Source organism: Chionomys nivalis, chromosome 3, assembly GCF_950005125.1.
Source record: "Chionomys nivalis chromosome 3, mChiNiv1.1, whole genome shotgun sequence".
NCBI lineage: Eukaryota > Metazoa > Chordata > Mammalia > Rodentia > Cricetidae > Chionomys > Chionomys nivalis.
In genome coordinates this window covers 45,657,605-45,685,235 of record NC_080088.1, presented here as the reverse complement: position 1 = coordinate 45,685,235, position 27,631 = coordinate 45,657,605, and the positions used below count along the sequence as shown (strand labels likewise).

Below are 27,631 nucleotides of genomic sequence, written 5' to 3'. Positions count from 1 at the left end.
CCCCAATTCTAGGTGCTACTATACAACTTCCCAGCACACTACAGACTCAATTCTCACTGAAAGCATGAAGTTGCAGGCACTGTTCCCCAGGAGGCAGCTGACTGAATTGCAGTATTCTGGGGCTTCGCCTGGTTTTGCGGTGCTATGGCGCTGGTCCTCCTGTGTGCTAGGCTAGCATTCTACCGGCTCTGCTGTCATTTGCAGCTTTTCTTGGTTCTTCCTTGTGAAGATGCATTTCTTTCCAATGTTACTTAGACTGCACATGGAGGCTCGTTCAAGGGAGACGATGTGTCATTTCCCTGATTTCCATTCCTAACTTTGAAAAATCACTTCAAATATTCAGACACAAGTCAATCTAACCATGTTTACAGCACAGCACTATTGGCAAGAAAAATGAACCAAGAAAATAGCCAACCTAAGTGTTAAATTCTGACCAAGTCTTTACTTTAAGCTACTGGTGTTTATGTAAGTGAAGATATATAAATAGGAAAACAAGCATAAACAGGACATCTATGGACAAAGTAAAATCTTTATATACTCTTCTGAACAGTCTCAAAGCTATAAATTCAGACTTTGAAATCTCTTTGATAAACTAACACCACTTTTTAGTTTTACTCTTTAGATGCATTTATTTGTGATCTGTGATGCAGTGTTTTTTTTGTTTACTTTGAGAGTTATGTTATCCTTACTGAATTTTACAACACAATTTCTGTCTTAGGGCATTTAAAAATGGGAAAACGAGGTCCACCACATGAGACAGAGGTTTTACCAGAAGCCACATTGGTAAACTGGGCAGCAGAAGTCAAGGGAGGTGTAGCAAAATGTAAATATTTGTAAAATGAAATTAAATTTTTGGATATTAAAAGAAACATTTATTGAAAGAAGACTGCTTTCTATCCTGGATTAGCATCATGCTATGCTGAGATTTTAGGGCACTACACAACTTCAGAGTTGGTTTATAGAGGCTTCTGAATTTTATTTTTGGTATTTTTTAAAATGGTGCTATGTTTCCCAGGCTTACTTTGAACTTACAATGTAGTTAAGTCAACCTTGATCTATTCTCCGGCCTCCACTTCTCAAGCAGTGGGATTATAAGAGTGTGCCACTATTAAACAAGTTGGATTTTATTTTTATTGACAAATTACCAGAATCAGCAGAGTCATTAATATTAAACATTGAAATAACACTGTACAAGTACTAAACTAATTGCTTCAACTACCTTGGACTTAGGGAATTAAGATTTCAGGTTATCTTGTCCTGTTATTAACTATCTGTGTTTCTACAACCACGATGTTGAAGTTCTCAGACCCAATGTCACTCTCTATGGAGACTGGACCTTTGAAAGAGCAGCTGAGATTAAACTATGTCTTAAGATTGTTCCCCAATACAACAGGGAATTGTCTTTTCAAAGAGAAGAAGACACAGACATACCCACAGTCACATCAGGAAAACGTCATTTTGGGACACAGCAAGCAGATAGTTATCTGCAAAGCAAGGAGTGAGTCCCCAGAAGAAAGCAAACTTGTTGACCCCTTAGATTTATAGTAACTGAAACTGAGGAATAAATTTCTCCTGTCTAAACTTCTAGTCTGTGGTAGTCTCTTTTGACAGCTCTAATTGACTAACAACAACACTAAAATTCTCTCCACTTTGTGCACAGTAGGAAATTCTTAAAGTCACATTAAAGTGACTGCTTAAAGTTTTTTTTTTTTACCGAATATGAGAGGTTCAAGAAATGCCCCTAAACAAAGAGTCAGGAAATGCCATTTTTGGAGGTTGTACTAGATCTATCCTGTAATCTAATGTAATCCTGCCCTTTTCTGTTTTCAACCTTTGAACATAGAAGGGTGTTACTGTAGTAGTTTTTATACTGAATGGAATTTTGTATTTTTGAAGGTTTCATCACTTCTCATGTTCTTGTTGGAATAACAGAAAGCAACCTAAATTGTCTTGTAGACAACTTCCGGTTGCCCTTCACATATATGAAGATAGCTTTGTTTCTGCCTTTCAGATTTTCAAACAATTCTAACTCCCTTAACTATTACTCAGATGATTCAACTCATTCTCCCAATCTCCTGGTCACTCACTTCTAAAGATGTTTCTGTTTGTTTAGATTTCTTGTGCAGAGTTAAGACATCTTTGCCTCATATTATTCACGAGTGAACTTAAAATGCAAACACAGAATCCTCTATTATTTACTTTAAATACTATATGGTTAGATATGGCTCACTATATTTTTTCAACACATTTTGGGCACCTAGTTACTTTATTCAACTTTTCTTTGCATGTGGAGTCCAATTGGCTGCAAACATGGTGAACATATAATCACTTAAACCACCAAACAACAACAATATCAAAATCCAACACCTCAGGGGCCAAGATAAAGCCTAGTATACCCTTGTATGATTCTGTAAGAATGATCTTTCCATTGACAATAAGTCATTTGTTTGTACCCAATGCTCTCGTCAAAAATTCCATAGCTAAGGAAGTGTTGGGCTACTGTTTAGACAAATACCATGGCATCAAGCTAACGTCTAAATTTGTATGTCCATATCCATAGACAAAGGCTACCCTCAGCCTTAATCAGAGAAGCCTCCCTGTGCAGTGAGTGCAAAAACCCATGCTGACCACGGTACAGAGAACAGCTGACAGCTGAGTTCTGATCCCTGAACAGGACTTTTTATCTAGTTCTTCTAAGGGCTAGGGAACATCCCAACAGTGAGTGGAAAGACTGAAAGAGCTGAAAGATGTGGAGAAGAATTATGAAATTCTATCTTCTAGTCATGACACAATCAGTGCAATAATGACCTCACAGTGGCTGTCACTGACTGCAGCAGACTAGACCTGCCAACAGTCAACCATGGAGTAGGGAAGGCTTCACAGGGCTACCCTCCCTGTTGAGGACTGGCTATTGACAGATTCTGGGTGAAAAGCTGACACTGTTTTCAATTAAGGAACCACTAATGGAGCCTACTAGGCTCCAGTGGATAGCCATGGGTACACAAATGGTCCTGCTTAAACTGGGCTGAGTCACAAAACAAAGCAAAATGACTTGAAAGCAATTCATAGTATCGGAAGGGGTGGTTAAACGGGAGTGAGGAACAGTGTGGGGAAGGGTGACAACAATCATAATGCAGTATATGCATGCAAGAAATTATCAACAAATTTGATAATTAAAAAATAAAATTAAATGACTGGGGCCAGCAAGATGGCTAAGTGGATAAGATCCCTTACTGCTCTTGCAGAGGACCCAGGTTTGGTTCCCAGCACCCACACTGCAGGTCATAACCACATAACTCCAGTTCTAGTGTATCTGATGCCCTCTTCTGACCTCTGAAGATCCACAAATGGTGCATAGCACACACACAGGCAAAACAATAATATACTTAAGATAAAATTAAAAATTTACAAACATGGCCTTTTCATTTAAGGAGTTGCTAATCTTATCTCTAGTTACATGAGTTACTACTGTCTTCTGCAAAGCTCAGGAGAGACTGCATCACACACTGTGAATGAACTTTCACTAAAGCCGTTCTATTTTCTAGCAAGCACTTATTTTAGGGGCACACAACACACATCTTCCCATTTCCTTGCTTTAGTGATCCACTCCAGACTTTTGCTCCACACTAACACCAAACTGTTCTCCCAAACTGAGTTTTCAAACTTACTACAAATGAGACAGTTTCCTATCTCTAGCTGTTTGTCTGTAGCCTCTGTCCTGAGATAGGGCAGGCAACAACTGAATCTTACTGACGAATCTTCCCACTCCTCAGGGGTACTCTATCCCACATCTCACAATCTCTTCCGTTTCCCTGCTACTTTCCCAGGAAAGTGCCACTTCTGAGAAATTACCAAAGCACCCTAAAATGGCAGGCTTGTCAGAGAAAGACCAGGGTACAGGAACAGTAGAGGAGACTTTAAACAGATGTCATCCTCAAGTCCCCTAGGTGCTGCCAGAGCATTCTCTCCACACATGGCTCTGTGTAAGGGCAGTTCTTAAACCCCGTTATTGTACTTCAAGAGAGCTACAGCCTTTCTTCTATCTACTCTGGATGATTTCCTTTGCCAAAGATTCAAAACAGCTTTGTATTTTTCAGCCTTTAGCTGAAAAAGGTGTAATATATAATGCTTTTATTTTCCATGCAGACTTTCTCTGAGGCAAACATGTACCCCGACCTTTACCTAATCAAGAAAAGTTGTTTGGGCAGTGGGGGATGGGGAAGCAGGTTGAGCTTTAAATGCGCAAATCAGTTCTAATAAAAACACTGAGATTCAGGTGCCTGGGGTTAGAAATACTGGAGGGAATTCAATTACACTAATTAATATTTAAGAAGGGCTAGAGATCACATACTGAATGTGGGGAACTAGGCCAGTCAGACATGAGCATATGGGGAGGGCAAGATCAACAGATAAAAGTAACAAACAAATCACACATAAATGCTCCAACAGGAATGAAATGGAGAATATAAAATAAATGTTCCAACAGACACTGAAGAGGAGGTAAAGTGAATGGTCTACCAGACATAAAAGCAATATGTTCCAACACACACAGGACATTTTATTGGTTTTGTGTAAACACATATATTATAAAAATGATTTTTCCAAATAAGTTGCTAGGAAATGTTACCCATTTATAAAAACAGACCTAGTCAGGTTGTGTACATTTTAGTACAGTGTATTTACTACCATTACCTCACTGGCTCATCACATAGAGCTCAATAAGGTCTGGATTTGCCAAGAGTTGGTTTCCTTATGGCTAAATCTACATGGATACAAAAGTCAATAGAGGGTTGAAAATCTTCCTAGTTCTTCCTTATGGTGATATGATATAGTGTCAGGCCAGATTCGTTTTGGGGGTGCTTGATATTTCATTTGCAGCTCTGATTCCTGGTCACTATTATTGTACTTGAATGCTTTCTGAAGAAGGCACTGATAGTGCCAGAAGTACCTGGTTTTGCTCATGAAAGTGGTTTGTTTTCTTCTTCCATTGCAGCATTTAGCTACCTTATTCCTCGTTTCTCACCCTTCCTGCATTAGGGGAGTCTTCAAAAGCATAATCCACAAGAGCCTCTGGATTGTGAACTGTATATGTCTAGTGTGAAATAGAAAGACTTGGTATTCACCATTCACCAGGTTGCTTTTGCCAACTGCAACACACAGAGGTAAGTGGAGGTAGAACTGTGGAAGAGATGAAATGATACCAGTACCTAGAACTAAACTCCTCCAAATTCTTTAGCACACACAGAAGGTAGTTAGAGAACCTGAAGAAACACTTTGCAGCAATTCTTATGGTCATATGGTCATGGAGAAAGCAAACAAAGAGGTTCTTGTTCTTAAGGAACCTAAGTTTGAAAAGTAACTTAAATAAGCTGAAGGCTTCAAGATAATACATTCCCAAATGCTGTGTCTCTAAATTGTCTAAAAATGTCTAAAACTGTCTCTAAATAATAAAGAATCAGGAAAGCAAAATAACTAATGCTAAGTCCTAAATGTATTCTAATAAGTGATCTTTCAAACTATTTCACAATCCCAGGATTAACAAAGTAACAAATACCTATTCTCATGAATTTGGGAGTAAAGATAATTGAGGTAAGGAATGCATGTTGCTTAATGTGTTACCTTGCAGATGAAAAACTTGCAATAAAGATCAAAGGTAAGCATTAACACATTTACACATCTATATGCCAGTTGGTTTCTTCTGGTTATTTTTTATGATCAGATTTTAATAATCATTTATAGACAATATGTTTCTCTATTCTGTGATGATGCCTGTTAAAGTGTTTTTTTTTCTTTGATTCTATAATGTTCTTTGACTACAATGTCTTCATCTCTGCCTCATTCATCAGTGCTGCGAGAAGTCACCTGCTCGTCCTGCACTTAGTTTTCTGGCACTGCTTATGCTACTTTCATTTTACTCAGCAGTTTAATAACTAAAATTAAAAGAAGAACAATTATTGGGGCTAACATTTACCAAAACTGAGCAAACAAAGAATTACTAAAATAAAGCACATCAACTCCAGGTGCAGTGGTGCATGACTAATTCCAGCAGCAGAGGTGCAGAGGCTGGGATATCAGGAGTTTAAGCTACACAACAATTTGGGGTCAGCCTTGCCTATGGGAGACCCTGTTTGAAAAAGGAAAAATCACAGCAGAGGAGAGCACTTGTTGACAGCAGCTGTGGCATGCTATTCACAGTGAAAATCAGTGAATCCTAAAGGAATAAACTAAGAAAAATGGAAGGCCATGAAACTTACATGATTTGTAAGAGAAGACCAAGCCTACTAAACACTCTGAAGCCCTGAAGACTACAGGAGACAGAAAAGTCAGTTCTGCATAACAATCTGGACAAGAAAGTAACACTGAAAGGACTGATGTCTTCTGATCACAGAGGCACTGGAGCTGAGAGTGTAATGGAAATTAAACTTTTGCTCTATAAGACTTCTTTAGTGCATGAACTACATCGTGGGGACAATGTGTGGCTATACCACTGTGGATGAGGGGCCAAGCAAATGCTTAGAGGTGATGGTAACAACAGTGAGGTGAGAATTTCTGTATTTATTTTCCTTTTAGATGTATTTATTTTATTACTTTAAATATACAAGTGTTTTACATGCATGTGTATATGTGCACCATGTGCCACCCTTGGTGCCTAAAGGAGGACGGAAAGATCAGGAACCTAGGACTGAAGTTACATTTGGCTGTGGGCTACCATGTAAATGCTGGGAATCAAACTTATATCCTCTGCAAGAGCAAAAAGTTCTGTTAACTACAGAGCCAACTGTCCTGTTCCAAGCATAATGCCTTCTATGAGTCAATGCTAGAAACTCATAGGGAATGTAAATTAAAATTAGAACCCATGTTGACAGATAGTGCCAGTGTATTATGTGACAAAAAAGTTTTTCTAAAATAGGGCTGTAAGAATTTAGCTGCTTGAAAAAAAAAGTCATAGAGGCAACAAAAACAAAATTGTTGGTTTACTGTAAAAATGAAAAAAAAAAGAGGACTTTTTGTCCTTTGCTTGGATACGGATCTGACTCTACTTCAGCAAGTACTAGATTCACTTAAAATTAAAAACAAAGATATTGGCAAGGACATTGAGATTGTAATGTAACATCACGCTTCAAAGAATAAACTATCAAGATAGAACAAAACCAAATGAAATGGAACAAGCAAACTTATCACAAGTCAAGGAGGTTTTCTATAATATTAAGAACACTACTAAACAGAACCAGGATTGTTACTCATGGGAACAAAGTGCTCATCTATATTAACTTTTGTGAGGTTATTCTAAATGTGGTAATGTGGGCAAATTATTTGGTAATTGCTTTTAATTTTCAAATGTAATTTTAAGGTAGTTTGTGAAACAAAAGAAACATCATCAAAAATAAACATTTAAAATACCAAAATGAAAAGGCTAAGTTTCTCATGACTCACATCACCCTTCATATGTGTGTGACATCACACACTCCCACTCGCACACATGCATCACAGTCAAAGTGCTTCATAAGACACAGAACAATACTTCCAGTCTTCCTCGATATTGGCACTTCTTGTTGTCCACCAGTGTCTGCTGATCAAAGTCTGTATTATGTTATTAACCAGTATTCAATATATATTTGTTTCAAATTAATGAATGGAAAAATATTAATTCCCAGTCCATAATGAAAGATGTAAACTTCTAAGTAACATCCAGAAAAGCTTTCTTTAATCATGCTTTCTGTTAATTAGGCATTCTTTGTTTTCCAAAATGTTGAACATTTGAAAAATAATATGCAGTGATGTGACATTACAGTGAATATAGTTGCTAGGTCAGTAAGATAATTTAGTCAGGACATGATTGTAAAATAATACTTTCATTTATGATAACTATTCTACAAGTAAATTTTCTCTACAATAATGAAACTATCTTTTAATCAAATTTGATATGAGTACTAGATATGTAAATACCTAAAATTACAACAATGCAATTTTATGATGAATATTAAACCATTGTCTGATTTTTATTTTGATATAATTTCTTCTAGGTGGTATCATTTCATGTTAGGCTTTTTTGTGCTGCTTAATATTATAATTAATAATTCATATTTTTGTCTTTCCCCTCTCATTCTGACAACTTTTATTTTTAATCGGTGGGCATGTGCCAAATTGGTTTGTTATTTATTTATAATGCAAAATGACAAGGGAATTGAATATGTGGAATAGAGAGAGATTGTCTTTCATGAAATAAAATTTTCTTAGTAATGGGGGTGTTTCTTGTTTATCCTTATGGGCTTGAATATTTGTGAGGGGTCAGATTAGATGCCATTGCTGTTGCTTGACAAACCTGTGTAAATACATTAAATACAACTATTTTATTTTTTAAAAATTTATTTTAGTTTTGTGAAGATATCTGGGCATATGCATAAAAAAGGGAAAAGCCCAAAATACGTAAAGATTTTCTATCCTGATAGATCCTATAATGCCAATTAAGTAAAATTTCTGACAAAGCTGGTCTATTTGTATTCCTTCCTAAGTCAAAACATGCAAATTTAGTAGGAACAAACAGAAAATTCTGAAGATATGTGACTGAAAAAATAAAATGTTCTGTCTGTGGGGCTTTACAGAATAGAACATTAAGTAATGTCTTCAATTCTGCCCATAACCAGACACCACATATCCCGAATGCAAGAACACTGGTCGACTGCCAGAAAATTCAGAGATGATTTCCAGAATATCAGCTAGCAAATCACTAGTGGAGCTGGTCCTAACGAGGACCCACAGACCCACCTAGGAACTGCCATCAAACAAGAATCTGCAGGGACATGTCCTTCCAATATGCACCAGTTCCCGAGTTACAATTAAGTTGGAGAACTACACTTTTACAGAAAAACTCGTCTAGCTCACCAGGGTTTGCCACTGTCTGAAAAATCCTTTCAGCTCATCCCATGTCAAACATTAGAGAATTCAAGGAATGTAGCACATGTCATCAAATTATATATTTCTCTAAGATTCTAGTGTCATCGTTTCTTTTATTAGTTTAACTACCACAGTGAACCATTACTGGCTTCTTCAACCAGAGCCTTTGACTCAGCTAAATTAGATTCCAGCATTTGGACAAAGAGAGCTTAACAAAAAGAAAATGGCCCTATAACATAAATATAAAATATAAAATATAAATATGTTTCTCATGAGAAACCTATTCTTTACAGATTAAAATTTTTATATAGTCGCAAGCATTTCAAAACTGTTTTTACTTTAATTATTTAGGCAATGTTAAGATCTAGAAGGCTGTAGTGACATCACTGAGTGACAGTTCATCTGCTGTCAGTGTGAGTCACAACATAAGCATGCTGATGCATCACTGTGCTTTTCCACCAGTTTCTTGAGCAAACCTCCCCCTCCCTGCCTTTTGGCACACATTCACTGTACAAGCTCTGTAGCTAGGTGATTTATCATGGTTATGTATACACAGTATTCATCTCTCAAAAAATGTACTATGGAAAAAGCTAACTATACAATGTGGCAATCTATGATTATAAAATCTGGATGGTTTAGCTAAGAATGAAAATAGTGATGTTAATGCAAGTCATCAGAAGCAGTATTTATAATCTGGGTAGAGGCTGTTTTTGTTTGTTTGTTTGTTTGTTTTTAATTTACTATTATGGGACTGTAAAAGTTTGGTGCTACTCTAGATATAAAAAGAGCCACATATCTGTGCATAGCTAGCAGTCATGACCACTACTTAAATTCTGTATTTCAACAGTTAAATGTAACAAGAATAGGAAGTGGTATCTTTAGGATAGTTTTCATAATACCTACAGCATGATGACTAGTTGACTCGGTATGTTCTTGAGATGGCAGACCTTTAACAAAGTTTAAGTGACAGTGAATTTAAAACATGTTCCCTATAGGTAGGAAACACACAAATAAATGTATAGACACTTTATAAACAGTCATTGAAATGTGTCTTCCATTTTTAGGGAAGAACACCACTGTGTTTGATAAACACACTAATTTAAGTGATACAGTACTTACAAATAGGGAAGCTGAGTAGAGTTCAGTTTTGTTATCTGGAGCTTGGGTCAAGGAATGAGAGGTGATAGAGATGAATATATGAATATTTGTGTTTGTGGCAAGTATATGTCCTAAATTTAACAGTGTCATCATGCTATGTCAATATGTTTGTGCCCTCCCAAAAGTATTTTATTCATATCTGTACTTTATATGCATTTTTTTATTATGACATCCTTTGACAATTCTTCTAAATTTGCTAAATGGACTTTTTCAAATGCAAACTCCCACGATTTGACCTTATTAGAACCTGGATGAATGTTTCCATCAGTTCCTCCAGAATATAAGAACTGAGTTTTGTTCTGAAAACAAGCATTTTGGTTATCAGCAGTAATATTCTCTCTACTGTCTGCATAAAGACTATAGAAATATAAATCATTAAGTACGTATCTAGATAAAAATACTTTTATAGAGCCCAACTGGTGTCTGAGAGGTGAGGACAGGCTGAGAAGGACTCCTTGGCTTCCTTCTGTCCAGAAATTTCCTGTTTCCCTATTTCCTATGGTTACCACCATGGAACATGTTAAAATCTCAGTAGGGACTCTGTTTCAACTTTTCCTTTCAAAACAGAGTAAAAGTTTAATGGAAAAAAATGTCCTTCCTATCTCCATGCCAGGCACTGTGTAAGATCCATAAACTTAAAAGCCAGGCAAATAGTATTTTATATGCCCCAAAACTTAGTGACAGGGTGCTACAAAAATCCCCAAATTTAGGCATGTGACTTGATTCATATGCACTGTGGGATGAGTCAAGGAAAATGGTACCATCTGCACTTTTATTGGACAGTCAAATGATTCCCTCAGTCCATCCAAAAACATCTTACTTCAAGAGACATATGGGATGGTTTTAAAATATTCTAATTTTTAAAGTTATTAGGTAAAATGATTGACAGTTACCCTAGCAAACACAGGTAAAACTAAGCAAATAGTGTTTTTCAGTCACAATGACCATAATTTTAACCTATTCACATATATAAATAATTTTTCATGATTGTTTAGGACTTACAGTAAAAACTCAGGGAATTTGAAAAGGATTTAAGTTAGAATCATGTTCAACTAGCAGGTTAAAGGCATCATTTATGCTCTGAGATGAAAGCTAAAAATGATTGAGTTTACACGGCACTCTGCTGTCATGTTTATGTAAAGAAAGAAAATGTCTTAGAACTTTGAAATGAAACATTTCATAGTTGAATTTGGTAAATAAACCTGCTTGTACGTTTCTACATATTGACAAAAGAGTGAAGACCAAGATGACTCATTTCTTTATTGTTCCCATTACCCAACTAGGAGTTCAGGGCTACCCTTAAAACACTCTTTGGCCAAAGCTAATAACTAAAATGGACTCTTTCACAAACTTAACAAGAATAACCATTAGATGGAGGGGAGAAGATCCAATGTCTGTGCTTTACAATGCTGTTTCATGTAGTATTAAAAGGCAGACAATAGCCGGGCGGTGGTGGCGCATGCCTTTAATCCCAGCACTCGGGAGGCAGAGGCAAGCGGATCTCTGGGAATTCGAGGCCAGCCTGGGCTACAAAGGGAGTTCCAGGACAGGCTCCAAAGCTAGAGAAACCCTGTCTCAAAAAACCAAAAAAAAAAAAAAAAAAAAAAAAAAAAGGCAGACAATAGTCATTGAAAACACAGAGTCAAAGAAGGGAAACCGGCTGTCCTGGGAAGACAGTAAGATTCAAAGTTGAAAGGTCTAGGTTTGTGTCTATACTCCAACACTTCACTGCCATGACATGAAGAGACTATGAGTTTTTATGTCTTTTATTGGTACTGGAACTGCATCTCCCTTAGGGCATTGCAAGAGAAAGCATCATTTGTTCAGCATTACACTAAGGACTTGCTAGAAATAAAACGGTAAGTTTATATTCTTGAGTCAGAATCAGAAGCTTGGTGGATGTGGGGAGCAAGCGTTATCTGTAGTCTAATTACTTCAATGATTTTCATCTGAGTATGATCATATTGCATACTCTCCCATAGGACTGTTGTCTAAGACTACAGGAGAATGCTCATAAAACTGGCTGTTTGTTTTGTTTTGTATCAGGAATCTCAAATTCTCTCCCAGAAATATTTAGAGAAATAATGTTCGAGCCTACAATAGTTGGATAACAGCCTCATTTCTGAGTTTTACTTTGAATGTGTAGACGAGGCACAAGTCACCCAGAGGTTATGCAATTAGCCTGGAGTCAAAGAGAAAGCAAGGAGTAGAGATGCAAAAGAAACCCCAGCATGAACTTGATTTTAATTCAGTTACACTGTTAAGGTACCGACCACGCACCCTCCACTAGAAAGACAATGAACCTTTTAATAAATAAGTTTTAATCCTTTTAGTTAAAAAAAATAGTAGTAGCTTTTAAAAACAGATTGGCACCTATGGTTCTGAGCTAAGGGACATTTAGCTCAATAGGAATCCTGCTTGAGAAGGTACTACTGCTCAGATCTTTATACATGTAAAGTGTGGGCATTATATATGTTCCTCATGTAACACTTCTGATTGCTACAATGGTGGAGAATATAATAAACAAAAGTAGTTAGGAAGGATTTGAGTTTTCCTAGACTATATAGACTTCTATAGCACTATCCGAATAATCTAAAACACAAATTGAATAATAGGAAATGCTTTGGGATGGTTTCCCCTGCACCATCCCCCTCCTGTCGAAAGTACTCTATCACTTTTCTGTAATTTATCTGAGATAGCTACTAAGATGTTGGATACTTTTACATGCAAAGGTGCCAAAAAACAAAAAGCAAGAGAATGGATTGTTAATGAAATTCTCTGATTGTAAAAAGTACTTTGGAATGATCAGGTGGCAAATAATAGTAAGAGGGATCACATAAAGTGCTTAGCTGCTACAGCACTAGTTACTGTAATAAATGCAGAAGGGAGTAGATATGAACAGAATTTGCATTTTATGCAGCTGCTGTGAATGTATGTAGAATGTACAGAAGCTATTTTTTCAATAATACTTGTAAAATATTGTTCAAAACCTATTCTTGCTGTCTTCCTCCTTTCAAAGACACTATACAGACAACACCCATATGTCCAAGTGTATACAAGGAAGCTAGAAAATGAGTCACTTAGTATTCATAAATATCAAATAAAAGCAGAGAATAAAAAAATGGTAACACTAATAGAATAGCCACACACACACACACACAAACATGATGATTCTTAAACATTGGAGATGTTAATGTGTGGCAGGAACTACAATAAAAATATATGATCACATATATACCAAAAATATAGATGCGTGCTCATTCTGTTTGCTGGAGGATATTTATAGTGTTTTTTAAAAATAGAATTGAAAAAGAGAGATTAAGAAACATGGCATTGTTGACTGTTGTTATTGTTATTACTTAGTTTAGTTATTATTCTTTAATATCAAATCATATCAGACTCTTCGATAACTTCCATGAACTTGGTATTTAACAAGAAGCTTCCCCCATTCTCTTATTTGGAATATTTGTTCAGAAAACCTAAACACATGTTCATTAAGTATGGTAAGACCTAGTCTATGGTTGGAGCTTCCTTTTGACAAGATGGAAGAGATGCTAATAGTAGGAAAGTATATCAACTCTACAAGAAGTGTCTACTTTGGATTCCAGGAAAGCAGAGGAAAAGGTAAAAGATCACAAGTCAAACTCACCTGAGCCTCATAGACTGAATAAACCATGAAATACATCTTCTCATTTTATTTATTCTGTCCTTTTGTCAAATAAAAGCCTGCTTCTATGATATTTTCTGTGCCTATTCTGTGAAATAGCAAGATTGGACTTGCATATCCAAGTTCTTTTTAAACTATCTCAAAGTATTTCCAACTTGGAGAGGACGTTAATTTCCTCAGAGACTCAGAGAAAACTCAGTGCAGTCACAAGACTTTTGCATAGTTTAAGAACAGAAAAATGGAAAGGCACCTCCCATGATAAGAAAACGCTAATAAAAATCACAACAATAACATTTATAGCAATAATCTGGATTGTAGAAAATGATTGATCACAAGGATTCACCTGCATTAGGAAGACTCCAGAACAAGGAGGTCATTAAGCTATATTTCCATCTTCAGGATTCAGCCAAGCTTAGACTCTCCGGAAAGCTGTAAATACTCTCAGAGTGGACTTCAGTAATGAGATTGGAATGAAGGCTGGATGATGGCATAAAAGCATCTCCCTGCCCCTTGTTCTGAAAGTTAACTATTAAACCATGTGTCGTTCATCCTGATTTGGTTTACTTAGTTCTAGAAACAAGGACATGCTGATCAGATTGCCCAGGGCAACTGAACACCCAGTGCAACCTCTGTGATGACCATGTTCTTCCCAGCAACTTCACTAAAAAGCCCTTTTATTATCAGGTCATCAATTCTGCACTGCTGATGAAGGATGGAAAGTATTTTCTTTTGAAGAAAAGTTCTTCCCTTCCATTAATTTTGTATTTTGAAATATTCAACATTTTTCAGTGCATAATCTTTTCCACTTGATTCCATTATTCCATTCCCTCTGTCTCTGTCTCTCTGCCTGTCTTTCTCTTCTACTCTAGTTTATTCTCTTAATTATTCACAGACTTCCTTGTCTGGACTCTTCATTCTAGTAGAAGCTGGCTTATGTTTTGCAACACCTTAGTGGAATGCAATAATAAAAACAAGGAGAGGGAACTGGTTTTAATGGTATATTATAGTTTAATGGTATATTACAGTTTCATCCACAACAGAGACCATTTTATTGACTTTTCTCATGTGCTGTCCAACCTACAGCTTAAAATGGCCACAACAATATTTGTAAATGAGTGGTTAGTCACTGTTCAAACCACTTTTCAAAACAGTGATAGAAAGTCTCATTTTATTCTGTGAGAAGGAGAGTTTTGTTGTGGTTGGTTTCATTTTCCTCATAGAATCATGTTACCAGAGAAACACAAGACTCAAACATTGTTTACAAATATATTATGACTTGGATTATATCTATAGTGAATCTGTGTTGAAAATATTTAACTCTTCTATATTTTTCACAAGCATAAATACAACTACACACAAATGTTAAAACTTAAAATGATATCTTGTTTTCTCTTGGATATTTGCTCATGTCAACAAAATTTGTATGTGGCAGGGAGGCAGAACAAGATATAGCATACCATACATATGTGGTATTTTTCACCATATTATTTATTAACACTCTAAATGAATATGCTTCAATAACTTTGTAATGTTTACATCTATGAAAAAGATGACTATAAATAGGATGATATATCAATCTTTAAAAGACTCCTAAACAGCAAATATTCTGTAAGTACTGAATATATTAACAGGAAAACAAGTTGAAGACACGAGATTAAGAGAAAGGTAAAAGTACTAAGTCATATTGAGGTTTGTAAATATATCAATATTAATCTATTTTTAAAACAGTGTTGGAGGGTGGGAACTGGACTCAGTAGTTTTCTTACCATTTGAAGATCCTTTGCAATGTTAAGCTTTTACTAAATGTTCAGTTTAATATAATATATATATATATATGGATATATATATATACAATTCACTTTCAATTGAAAGAATAAAAATAGTCAGACATCAAAGTTGAAAATTTCTACTTTACTGCCCTGTTCTCAATTCACAGCACATCTTTAGCATACTGGAACCTTGACTTCCACCATTTAGAAAGTTGAGGTTATAATTTCCTCATCTATTAAGTGAAGAGAACATGAAGTATTACAGAGGATTGCTTTAAGACTATAATGGTTAGAACAGAGAGGTCACTCAATAAATGTCAGCTTAGACATCATGCACAGTGAAAGCCACATAAAAATATTCCTAGGCCTGTTGCTCTGTTAGTTAGGTAGGTCTGATATCCATGCTACAAAAGCCATTAAGCCTAAATGATCTGGGTATTTGAAAATACTCTTCAGAGAGTCTTTTAATGACATTTCCCAAAGGTCAAGCTAGCTTATGCTAGTGTGGAGCTGCTGCATTGAAGAGAATTTTATTTGATTCAGAAAATAAGTCTTGCTCCCAAAACCCAAGATCATAGAGAACCTGCCATAAAGGAGAAGAGTGGTATTTTAGAAAAACTAGGTTAAAAACTATAATAAAAATTGAATGTAGATTCTTAGGATAACAGTGCCCAAAATTAAAACCGTGGTGAGAAGAAATATGCTCTACACAAACAGCTTGCAGCTCATGAAGAGTGGAAAGGCTTTAGGCAGCTAAAAGAAATGGAAGAATAAAGCACAACACAGGGTCTGCAAAGAGCCAAGTAAGAAGGTGCTCAAAAGCCAGACTCTAAAGTGAGGGGCCAGAAAGACTCCAGGACCAACAGAAGTCTGTGGTAACAAAGTGAGAACAAGATTGCTAGGAAGCAGGAAGGTTTAGTGTGTACGTTCCAAGGTGGTGTTAGTTACAGAAAGTACAAATATTGATGGGTTAAATCAGGATGAGGAAGATATAAAGCCAAATACGGACAGTTCTGAGAGGGAAAAAACAGGCAGCTTGGTACTCAACTGTCATCACAATTCATTTGTGTTTCACATCCCACTGTTTGTGACATTAACAGAATTTCGAATTTAGCAATGAACTATTTTTATGTTGTGAATCTCTGCAGCCATTTTCCATATGTATCTACTGCAGCTAGCAAAAATAGCCTTTTTATCTTTAAAATGTTTCCAATTAATACTACTTGAATCAGGGGTTCACCTAAGAATTTTTCAAGTATTTTCCTTTTTATTTTCTATCACATTATACATCCTATTTATTTGCATTAAGCACAAATTAGTTATTTCAGTAAAAAAAAATCCTTGGATAGTTGTTGCTTTTATTACTATTTTCATAAGATTGAGTTGGCCTGGGAGTTTTGAATTATGTTTTCATTTAACTAAAATAATTATAGCACTTTTCCTGTGAAGGCATGTAAATATATCAAATTTACATCTTAGATTTCCTGTGTGTCAAATATTAGGCAAAGCAATTTTAAGTGTCATAACGTATATACTCATACATTAATGGATGTTTCATATTAATATATATTAATGAGCTTGTGATTATTGTCTAAAAGGCTTATGTCTTATTATTATTGTGGTTATTACACTAAGTAGCAGGTACCATTTACTGAATATACCTTATGTACCAAGATGCATAAAGAACTTTACTAGAGACCATAAATACAGACCAATTATGATGTTATTAGTTCATTTTTTCATTTGACATTTGAGGGGTTTACACACACACACACAAACACACACACAAAACCAAGGTGTGTGCCCATGATCATGTGACCTGTAGAGAGTAGAGATGACAGCTCTAAAAAGGAAGCATACTCTGTGTAAGAACATGGCCCATTCTCTCTTCATGATACAGTTCTACTTTTAAGACTTAAGCAAGACTACAATTTTTAAAAGTTAACAGGACTAGAAATACAATCCAATGATAGAATGACTGCCTAGCATGCATAGGGCCTTAGGCTCAACCCCCAGTACCACACAAATATAAATGAGATAAAATAAATAAAAAGTTTAACAATGTACTGTCAACTGCTTTTATGAGAAAATACATTCATTCCACCATATCCTTCTTTTGTCATTTCCATCAACACAGAGTTTCTGAATTGGTATCAGTTTTCTCGATAATATAGATTCAATTCAGTAAACAATCTCAGGTGCCTACTGTGTAGCCCCTACTAGGCTAGTGACCTTAGTCAGTTAACTATCATGCTTAAACACAGAGTTGATGATCATAGAGTCTTCATCCTGAAGATGTCACTTTTAGGCAAAATTGTACTTTTCTCTTCCGTAACTGGTGTTAGAAGAAAACTGCACTACCTTATGATCACTGGAGCTTCAGATTTAAAAGTTCCTTTTAATAACACAAGTCCCAAACTGAAAAATAAGCAACACTTCATGTAGACTGAAACATAATTTCTATAAAAAAAACAGAAATTTGGACTGCATAGTATCATCTACATATTAAGCTAAATCACACTAACTTTCTTTTTATATAGAAAACCTAGATCTCCTCCATATGTACTGCAATGGTGATATCTCTGCCCCATCTTCAGAAGGAAAAGCACCTTGAATCATTTTGTCACTAGGGCTAATGCACCTACACTGGAAATATACATTTTTCAGCAAGTTCCTAGATAATGTCACAAAACCAATAATCATAATAGCAATCACAGCTGTAGTGATAACTTTTGTTGAATACTTTCCAATGTCTCAAGCATCACAATTGACAGTTCTAATGCATGGTCTTACTCATTTCTCAAAATATTCTATGGGGTAAGAAGTGTTAATAATCTGATTTTACAACAGGACACTACAGGCACAAAAGCCCAATAACTTGTCCATGATGACTGGCAGTAGGAAAATAAGAGAAAGGTCAGATTCTTCAAAGTCTGCCTCTCATGTGTTTTACGTGGAGGTAATGACAGATATTCCAAATTTTATCAAGGCTATCTTTTGACTGATGGAGCTATACTACTGGGTTTGCGACCCACTTAGTCTATATGCTCAAACGTGAAGATAGCTAACAAGTTAAAGTCTGAGACGCTGTTATTCATACCACTTGCCAATTAAAATGCTCCCTTCTGAGAAGGTGTGATAGCTAGCCAAATCTTAGAACATAATACATGCTTTAAAAAGTGCCTGAAGTGAGCCTGAACGATAGCTTGGGCTAAGAGCTCGTAATGTTCTCGCAAAGGCCCCAGTACTGGGGGTCATTTCCTATTACCCACATTGCCACTGACAACCATCATCAGGTATCTGAGCTCTCTTCTGACGTCTCTAGGCTTCAGGCACATGCACATGGCACACACACACACACACACACACACACTCAGGCAAAACACTCATACAAACAGAAGAGGAAAGTGAAAAAGTATCCGATGAATGTTAAAAATTGTATCTCTATTGGATTATTTGTTCTTTTGATGACCAATCATGCCACAAGGACATGTGCTCAGTTATGTTCATAGCAACATTGTTTGTCATAGCCAGAACCTGGAAACAACCTAAATGCCCCTCGACTGAAGAATGGATAAGGAAAATGTGGTACATTTATGCAATGGAGTACTACACAGCAGAAAAAAATAACGACATCTTGAATTTTGTAGGCAAATGGATGGAGCTAGAAAACATCATTTGGAGAGAGGTAACCCAAACCCAAAAGACAAGTATCACATGTACTTACTCATAAGTGGTTTTAAAACATAAAACAAAGAAAACCAGCCTAAAAATCACAATCCCAGAGAACCTAGACAACAATGAGGACACTAATAGAAACTTACATAGATCTAATCTACATGAGAAGTAGAAAAAGACAAGATCTTTTGAGTAAATTGAGAGCATGGGGACTTTGGAGGAGGGTTGGAGCGGGAGGGGAGAGGCAGGGAGGGGAGCAGAGAAAAATGTAGAGCTCAATAAAAATCAATAAAAAAATGGCATCTCTAGGCAGGAAATTGTGGCCCCCCACTTCTTTTCCTTCAATATACTTTCCTACTATTTAAAATAATTTCATTATGGGCACATGACAGTGGTTGAACAAAGGGAAACTTAGAACTTCACTTGTGGAACTTCTTTCACTTTAGTATTATTAATAGGCGGCTAAAATTTGCTCTGTTCTCTGATCTTTTCTAGTATTGTGTTTCTTACTTTGTTCCCTGGATGACCTTACAGAGGTCACATAGTATTGTTAATCATCAGTCTCTACTGTAGCTAAGTCCTCCAATATAGACTGTTGATCAGTTAAAATATGATGCGTCCTGAGCATCTACCAATCAGCCCTTGAAAAACCCGAGGACAGATTCTAAGAACCCAGAACTGAAAACAACTGGTTGACTCCCTAAATAATACACAGACTTCTTGTGCAGATGCTTCCCACATGGAAGAGTCTCCTGAATCCATGGGACTATTTTGTGTATGCATCAGAGAAGAAAAAAAAATCTCACACTATGACACAATAGAAATCATAGGGAACAGAGAAGGCCATGTCAAAAAGCACATTTTTTTTCTGTACATATATTCCTTTACATTTTGTTGAGTCATTTTGTCCCTTTCTAGTCCAATAAATATAAACTCTTTTTAAGTCAATATTTTATCTTTTTTTTTTGCTGTCATCTCTAGTTCCCAAGAAAGGTCATGGCAGGAAGAAATTTGCATTAAGTATATGCTGAAAAGTAAAAAATAAGAGGCAGTAGTGGAGGTAAAATTCATACAATAGTTTCTGTGTTGTCCAGTAAATAATGAGAAAGGTTCCACAAAACTTCCAGAAAACAAACCACCAGTGAAATAGGAAGCTCATTCCATTTCTGAGCTGACTGCTTGTGGTCGTCTGAATGTAACTGACCCTATAATCTTACCGGGAGTGGCATCCTTAGGAGGTGTGGCTTTGCTGGAGGAAGTCCGTCACTGTGAGGGCAAGATCTGAAGTTTCCTACTACCTTTCTGTTGCCTGAATATGCATCAGTGTTTAGTTCATGTTATCATGAATCCTCGCCACTTGTGGTTCATATATTATAAAGTTTAAGGTCACAGTTTTCAAACCCTTGTTTTCAAGTTGTAATGTACATGACTAACTTAGATAATCCGCTCTACTGCAGATGCTCAAGTGCCATGGGCACAGCTTTTGATTTGGAAATTCTAAATTTCTAAAAACTGCCTTAGAGTTCCTGCTACAGGTGGTCATTGTATGGCATTCCAAGGCCTGGCCTCATGGCAATATATAAAGAAATCACTATGTGTCACCCTTTGGGAGTGATGACTAGCCATCGAATGAGACTTAACCATCAAAACTGTGAGAAGACTAGACAGCTTGTTAAAGTTTTTGAAGAAAGAGAGAAGGCAAAGGTGAAAAATGCTAAATTTTAAGGCAGAAATGACTCTTTAATAAACCTTTTAAACCTTTAAAAAGACTCAAAATCTGTTTAAAGTGAAAGTGGAAAAACAATGGCTGCCACACAGCAGGACTTTATACACAACTTGGGACAGCGATGCTGATTCAAGAGGTTTATTTGGTAAAATGTGTTTCAGTGGCTACAAGAAAAGTAGTCTGTTTGACTTGTCCTAACAATATATAATCATTTATTTATAGTTAATAGCTTGAAGATCTGCTTTCCTCTTAACTCCTCACAGGCCATAAGAACTTGGTCTGGTCCCCTTGACAGTACTCACATCCCTTCTCCCCCATTCCAGGTCCTTGACCCTCTCACTCTCTTCCTTTCACCTCCCCCCTCGTCTTGCCCCCACACATCTTCTTATCCAAAGAGAAGAGATTACTAGCACATGGGCGTCTCAAGGAAAAGCTGCATTTACTTATAAAATGACTTTTTAGGACTTTAACCCATAATTCTTTTCATGGAAGTTTCCTGACATCTTAGCACTATCGTTTCTAAAGTTCTGAGTCCATCATTTTACAAAAAAAAGGTGATGAATGAGAAAAGTTATTTCATTTTGCAGATGCTATGAATGCATAACTTGTCACACTTGTTTACTTGATGCAAAAAGGCTGGATGTACAGTTCTCCAGTGAGTGGTCTGTGTTCACCTCATGTCAGATTCCACTTTCATACCTTTCTCGGTTTATCATTTTGCTTTATTTTATCTTTTTTACATTCTTATAATTCATGTACTTTGTTTTACTATCTGTTTATTTCTGTCAACCATGTAAATTGCTTAATTGGAACAAGGTATTAAAATAGCAAAATTAAAATATGTATCTGTGCATGCATGTACATTTGATATGTAAATCATGCACACACAAATCCCTAAATTAAAATTAACTTCCTAAAATTAACAGATTTCTCATATGCTAAACATTACTTGATGAAAGATTCACCAGGTACATTCATCTGTAGTTCTGAAATTTGTAGAGGTACAAAATTAAAATTCTACTAGTAGACGATCTATAGGAACTAGACAATCATTTCTATCACCAGGTCATTAATTTTGTTTATATGAATATCAACTGTAGGTATTTTAGGGTATCTGTTTAGATTTTAGACTAAAAAATGTCATTGGCACAATCAATATATCCAAGTGCATGCTCCTGAAAACCACTGAGAACTTGTAATCTGACTTTGCTTCCCTTTGATAATGAACTACCCAGGCCGGTCTGATTTGAGTACAGTTTAGGTAAGGAGAAGTGTTCTGTTTGCACATTAGATATCCTATATTTACACTCATCTTGGTCTGTCCTTACATGGCCACTACAGAATGTTCAGGATAACACTACAAGTATTACTACATTTAGAACCAAATATGATTTTTGATTCTTTTATTATACTTTGATTTTCAAATCCTTCCAGTTGCTAAGGAAATATAGTAGTGCCTTCTAGGAATAATTTCAATTTACACTTGTATTGTTTTCTGTTGCTGTCAACCCCTCTTCCTATAGACAACTCAAACTGATCCATATTCTCACTACAACACAGTTGCACATAGTTCAGAAGTTACCAGCTGGATTTCATTTTTGTTCCAATAGTCAACACCTTCTGTTTCTCTAAGTCACTGTGAGTTTCAGCACCAATAACAAGCTCAAAACTTGACAAAATATTCATATTTAGTGGGTTAAATGAAAGAGATCAGATCATCTTTAACTTGCCATGGGATCATATCATTCCATAACACTTTGGCAGTACTGCCCATGTATCATAAAGTAATAAGGGTATTTATTTTTTTAAAAAAAGAAGGGGGACGGGGGTAGCTAAAACAGTTATATAAATCAGAGTGCTCGGTATTAAGATCTTGATCAGGACTTTGGCTCAATTTTCAAGCTTTTCCTGGTCCTCATAATGCTGTGATACTTATAACAAAGAAGGCAGATGGCTTGCTCTCTGAACATATGCTTTAAATGCCCTCTTTGTTATTTCAAAATAATGGACCAAATTTGCTCTCTAATACTCACAGGAAACTTTAAGGAAGCTGTCTCATGAAATCTGAGGAAAACTGATCCAGTGGGGATTCATTCAGTCTTTAAAAAAAATACATTTCTAAACTTTCTTTTGAGCTCTAGCCTACGTGTTAAAAGAAACTAATCTTCAAGAAACAGAGAAAATAGTAAGGAAAGACTCCTAACTAATACAATGATGTTTGGCAAAAGAAACATATTAGAAGGCCAAAAAACATCTGTTTCATTTATTTATACTAGAAAATACTGAGTTTCTGAAAGCTTATGTAGTTGACTATGGTTTAATTTTTGTGTAACTGCTAGATTTTTCCATTTTTATTCTTATTCCTATTATTACTATCATGTCGATGTTTTATTGTTAAAGCACTTTGCAATTATTAATTAGTTAATTTAGTCTAAATTATATTTATGCCTTTGTTTTAAATCCATGCTATTCGGAGTTAATATAAGCCTAAAATGCTATTTCGCCAGCCAATTATTCTCATTTCAAAAACAGTCTGTTGTCGATGACAGCACCTTTTCTAGGTTTTCAAAGAACATGTAATTCATCCTCAGTAGATACACACATTTTTGTGGTGCTGTTCACATAGTCTAAGTGCACTTCAAAGAGTCTGTTTAATATCGACATTTTATACATGAGCCTTATTTCCATACTTCTATATTTCTATGCATTATGTTTAGTTTCGAAAGATTTTAAAGTTGTTTCCTGTATCTTACAGTATCTTCAAAACTCAGGAGTCTCATCAACATTCCAGATAAAACACACATGTGCGCGCGCGCACACACACACACACACTGACAATATGAACACTTTCGTTATTATAGGAGTGCAAAGCTTAAACAACGACTTTAAAACTTCATGTTCCTGTAGAAACTTCAAAAAGCCCCAGCTAGGTCCTAATGTAAAGCAGTGTTTACGTTTAGAAAGAAATGCGACAGTTATCCCCACATGTGTCTGGGACACTTTCAAGATGCGTCATAATTAACAACGTTGAAAATAACAACAGAGCTTTAGATCCAGTCATTATTTTACATAGACACAAATATCTGAGCAAAAGTGAAACTATTTTTGGGACAAAACATTACCACGTTTTTTTTTTTTTTTGCTAATAAAGACAAACAATTTAGAAAACACTCTTTCCTTTTCACGATTCTAACTTTCACAATAAATGCAGCACAGAAACTAAATTCTCAACTTAGAAATATGCTTAGCATGTTCCCATAACGACTCACCAGACTCCCAGCCATGCTCCCATCTCTGCTTGGTCTTTCACGTCCCAAGCACACACAATCACACTTACCTGAACAAGTCTCAAACATCAGTCTATGTGGTTTTTTTTAAAATGAACTCTGTACCGATGCATTTTTTTTCTGTGTTTCTTTCTAACCCTCGGGAATGTTAAGAATTTAGGAAGAGAGCCACAGCTTAAGAGAGCAATTATTTGCCAGTAAATACTCAATTTGCTTGTCCTGTGATTTTTCTTCTAACTTGCATATTCAATAATCCGTCCCTGACTGCGTCATAAGCACAGAAAGTCTTTTCTCTAAAGGAGAACACTTTCGCCAATCAACCTTCAGCCATGCCAGGGCACAGCTCGTCAGGGTGATTTGTTAGCTTTAATTAATAATTCCACATGCTGGCCATTTTCACAAATAACACAGTGAGTCTGCGACGCAGAATGGCTATGATTCAGGCTGATAAAAATACAGTGGAATGGGGGTGGGGCAGAGTGGGAGAATTCAGACGCCGTTTATAAACACCTCTAATCATACTCTTTCAGTTACAGTATAGGGACACTGCAGCTGAATTACCATGTTATGGTCACCAATTTGTACTCAGATGGAAGCCATATGTTCTTCCACTTTTATCTGCTAGGGCCTCCTGGGTGCCAACACTGTCACTGGGCAGACAACGTTTACAAAGGAGGTCTCTTGCCTCGGGATTGCAAAAGTTTACTACATGGTGAAGTTGAGAAATCAGACATATACAGCACTTCTCAGTGAGCTTGTGTAACAGCCAGGAATACAGAAGTTTGAGTTGTAAGTGTCTCGGTTTCTCTTAGGCTGTATGAGACTGGACATTTCAGTTAGTCCCTACAAATATTCTCAGGTCTAGTTCTCAAAACAGGAAGCAACAATGGGGGATTTGTTCAGGCAGGTCACAGTTATTGACTGTTAACTAATATCCTATATTATATTATGGTCTAAGAATTCTGGTTGAAATTAAGACTTTCCCAGCTCACTGACACAACCATGAGTCTTTTAAAAGCATATAGATAAAAGTGCTTGAACAAAGCAATAAACAGGTAGCATGCAAACAAAAGTGAGAATTAAGATCACTTTCCATGTGGTTCTATCATGCAATCGCTCATGGAAGAACACTTGAGCTCTGCTGAAAAGAAACGCACAGAGTAAACAAAACAAAAGGACAAACAGGAAGAAAAAAATTCTTTCCTAAGATTAGAAAATGACTCTCAAAGCAACTAACGAACTCAAGCATATTAATATGTTCATAATAAAATTCAAAAGGCTCACAATCACTTGAGGAAAACAAAAATACGGAGGAAATTCCATTCATGCCCCTTATCTGGTGTGTGTAATGCTAACTTTATTAATTGATTAGATATATATTTATTGAGAATCTATTCGGTTTCAGAAACTGGAAATACTAGCACCAAGAGATGAATAAGGCATAGTTTACAAGAAGTTTATAATTTAATAACCAGAGGCTAAAGGAAAATATCAACCTCTAAACAGAAAACTATAAACATAGCACAAATATTCAAAAAACATGAAACGGGGTTCTTCTATGTAACACATGAACTATCTCTGAAGGCAGAACTGGAGTGCCGGTGGTGGAAGAACATTCTACAGGGAGGTGAACCTCTGAACCCTTTCTAAAACTATTATCAGAATCAGATTAGCAGTTCTAGGAACTGAGGGATTTAGTGCATAGTAATATCAGATAAATGCCTTAGACAGTAAACAGCTCAGGATTTAAAAGCAAATCTATTAAGGAACAAAGTCCTTCTCAAACCATAATAACTTGCCTTCCTTAGGGAGGTATGCGGCATCTCTAGCCTAGGCACAAACAGTGTTGTGCATTGCCCTTCTGGTTCTCACTGTATTCTGGGTGTCTCAGGAAAGTATGGAGTATAGAAGTACATGCTGCTTTTTTGTGTTTTCCTAACCATTTATATTTTTCTCACCACTTGCAAACATGATCACTTCTATTTATATTATGGCAAAAGATAAATCATATTTGCATGACTATTACAAGGAGGGGAAAGTATGTATTACTTAGTGGCCACACATACCTCCTGACAGAGAATGGCTATGCAGTACAAAGAGCTGCAAATGGTAAGTTGGGAAAGGAATGCTATGTCCTAACATGGCTCCTTCAGAGTCACTAAGCCCTTTTGGAAACAGGATAATATTCTTAGGGCTATTGAACATTTGTATTACATGATATGCAAAGTGTAAAAAAGCATTCAGAATACCAAACTAATACATTGGTCATATGTAGCCATTTAAAGAAATTATATAGTTCATTTATCCATTCACTACATATTTATTAAGCTTGTATTACCTATTCATATACCAATCATTTATAATAACAATTAAGACTATTGAGTACTCTATATATTAGTAACTGATGTAAGAATTTTATATGAACATATATTTATATAAACATCTCACTTAATCACCATAAAAATTGAGGTAGGTCTTATTTCCATTTTAATTTAACAAATAATGAAATTCACATGTAGTAAAGCTGGATAGTAAAACCCTAAATATTAAGACCTCTGTAACAAATACCTAACAAAAAATAGCCTAATTATACTATAATTACAAGGTCACATATACCATTTCTCATATTATCTTTAATCTAAGAAACTTAGATGGTTTTGAGTTTAATAGTGAATGTAAATGTACCCTCAGAAATAAAACCGGAATGTAATATGATGCTATCTCCAGGCTAGTAGGCTGCATTAAGAGGAAAAAAATGGAAAGCAGATTGTGTTGGACATGGGTTCAAGTGGTTAAAGCAAGCAAGCAAGCCAACAAGAGTGTGTGACACACTTCCCCTTATTCAAGCCACATATACTTTTAGGAAGCAATGCAAAGTCATCTATACCAGGAGACACAGAAAAAGACAGTAGTTTAAAAAGAGGAAGGGAGCTCAGACCGTTGCTCCAAATTGAGTCTCTGTCTCTATCTCAATCCATCGCCAGATGCAGGTTCTAAGGTGATATGTAAGATATTCATCAGTATAGGATAGGATCATTTCAGGTTCCCTCTCCTCAGTTGCCCAAAGTACCAACTGGGGACATCTCCTTGGACACCTGCAAGCCCCTCTAGAGTCAAGTCTCTTGCCAACCCTAAGATGGCTCCCTTAGTTAGGATATATACTTCGCTGCTCCCGTATCCATCCTTCCTATATCCTAACCATCCCAATCCCTCAAGCTCCTCCCATCCTCCCCTTCTCACGTTTCTCATCCCATTTCCCCTTAGCCCCAAGCCACCTCACCCGCTAGTTCCCAGTTTTTGCCCGGCAATCTTGTCTACTTCCCCTATCCAGGCTGATGACTATACGATTTTCTTTGGGTTCACTTTCTTATTTAGCTTCTCTAGGATCACAAATTATATGCTCAATGTCTTTTATTTATGGCTAGAAACCAATTATGAGTGAGTACATCCC

The 27,631-nt window shown here is 36.2% G+C and overlaps 1 protein-coding gene across 8 annotated transcripts in view; it reads right to left on the bottom strand.

Moving 5' to 3' along the window:
• Zbtb20 (zinc finger and BTB domain containing 20) overlaps positions 1-27,631 on the bottom strand; it is a 795,981-nt gene that overhangs the window by 385,320 nt on the left and 383,030 nt on the right. Inside the window, exon 1 of one of the 8 annotated variants that reach the window (XM_057764037.1) lies at positions 24,231-24,300. The exons of 6 other annotated variants lie outside the window; for them this stretch is intronic. The gene's annotated coding sequence lies outside the window, so the exon portion shown is untranslated. Of the gene's footprint in view, positions 1-24,230; positions 24,301-27,631 lie in introns of those variants that run through there. One more of the 8 variants, XM_057764036.1, reaches the window with a different exon arrangement.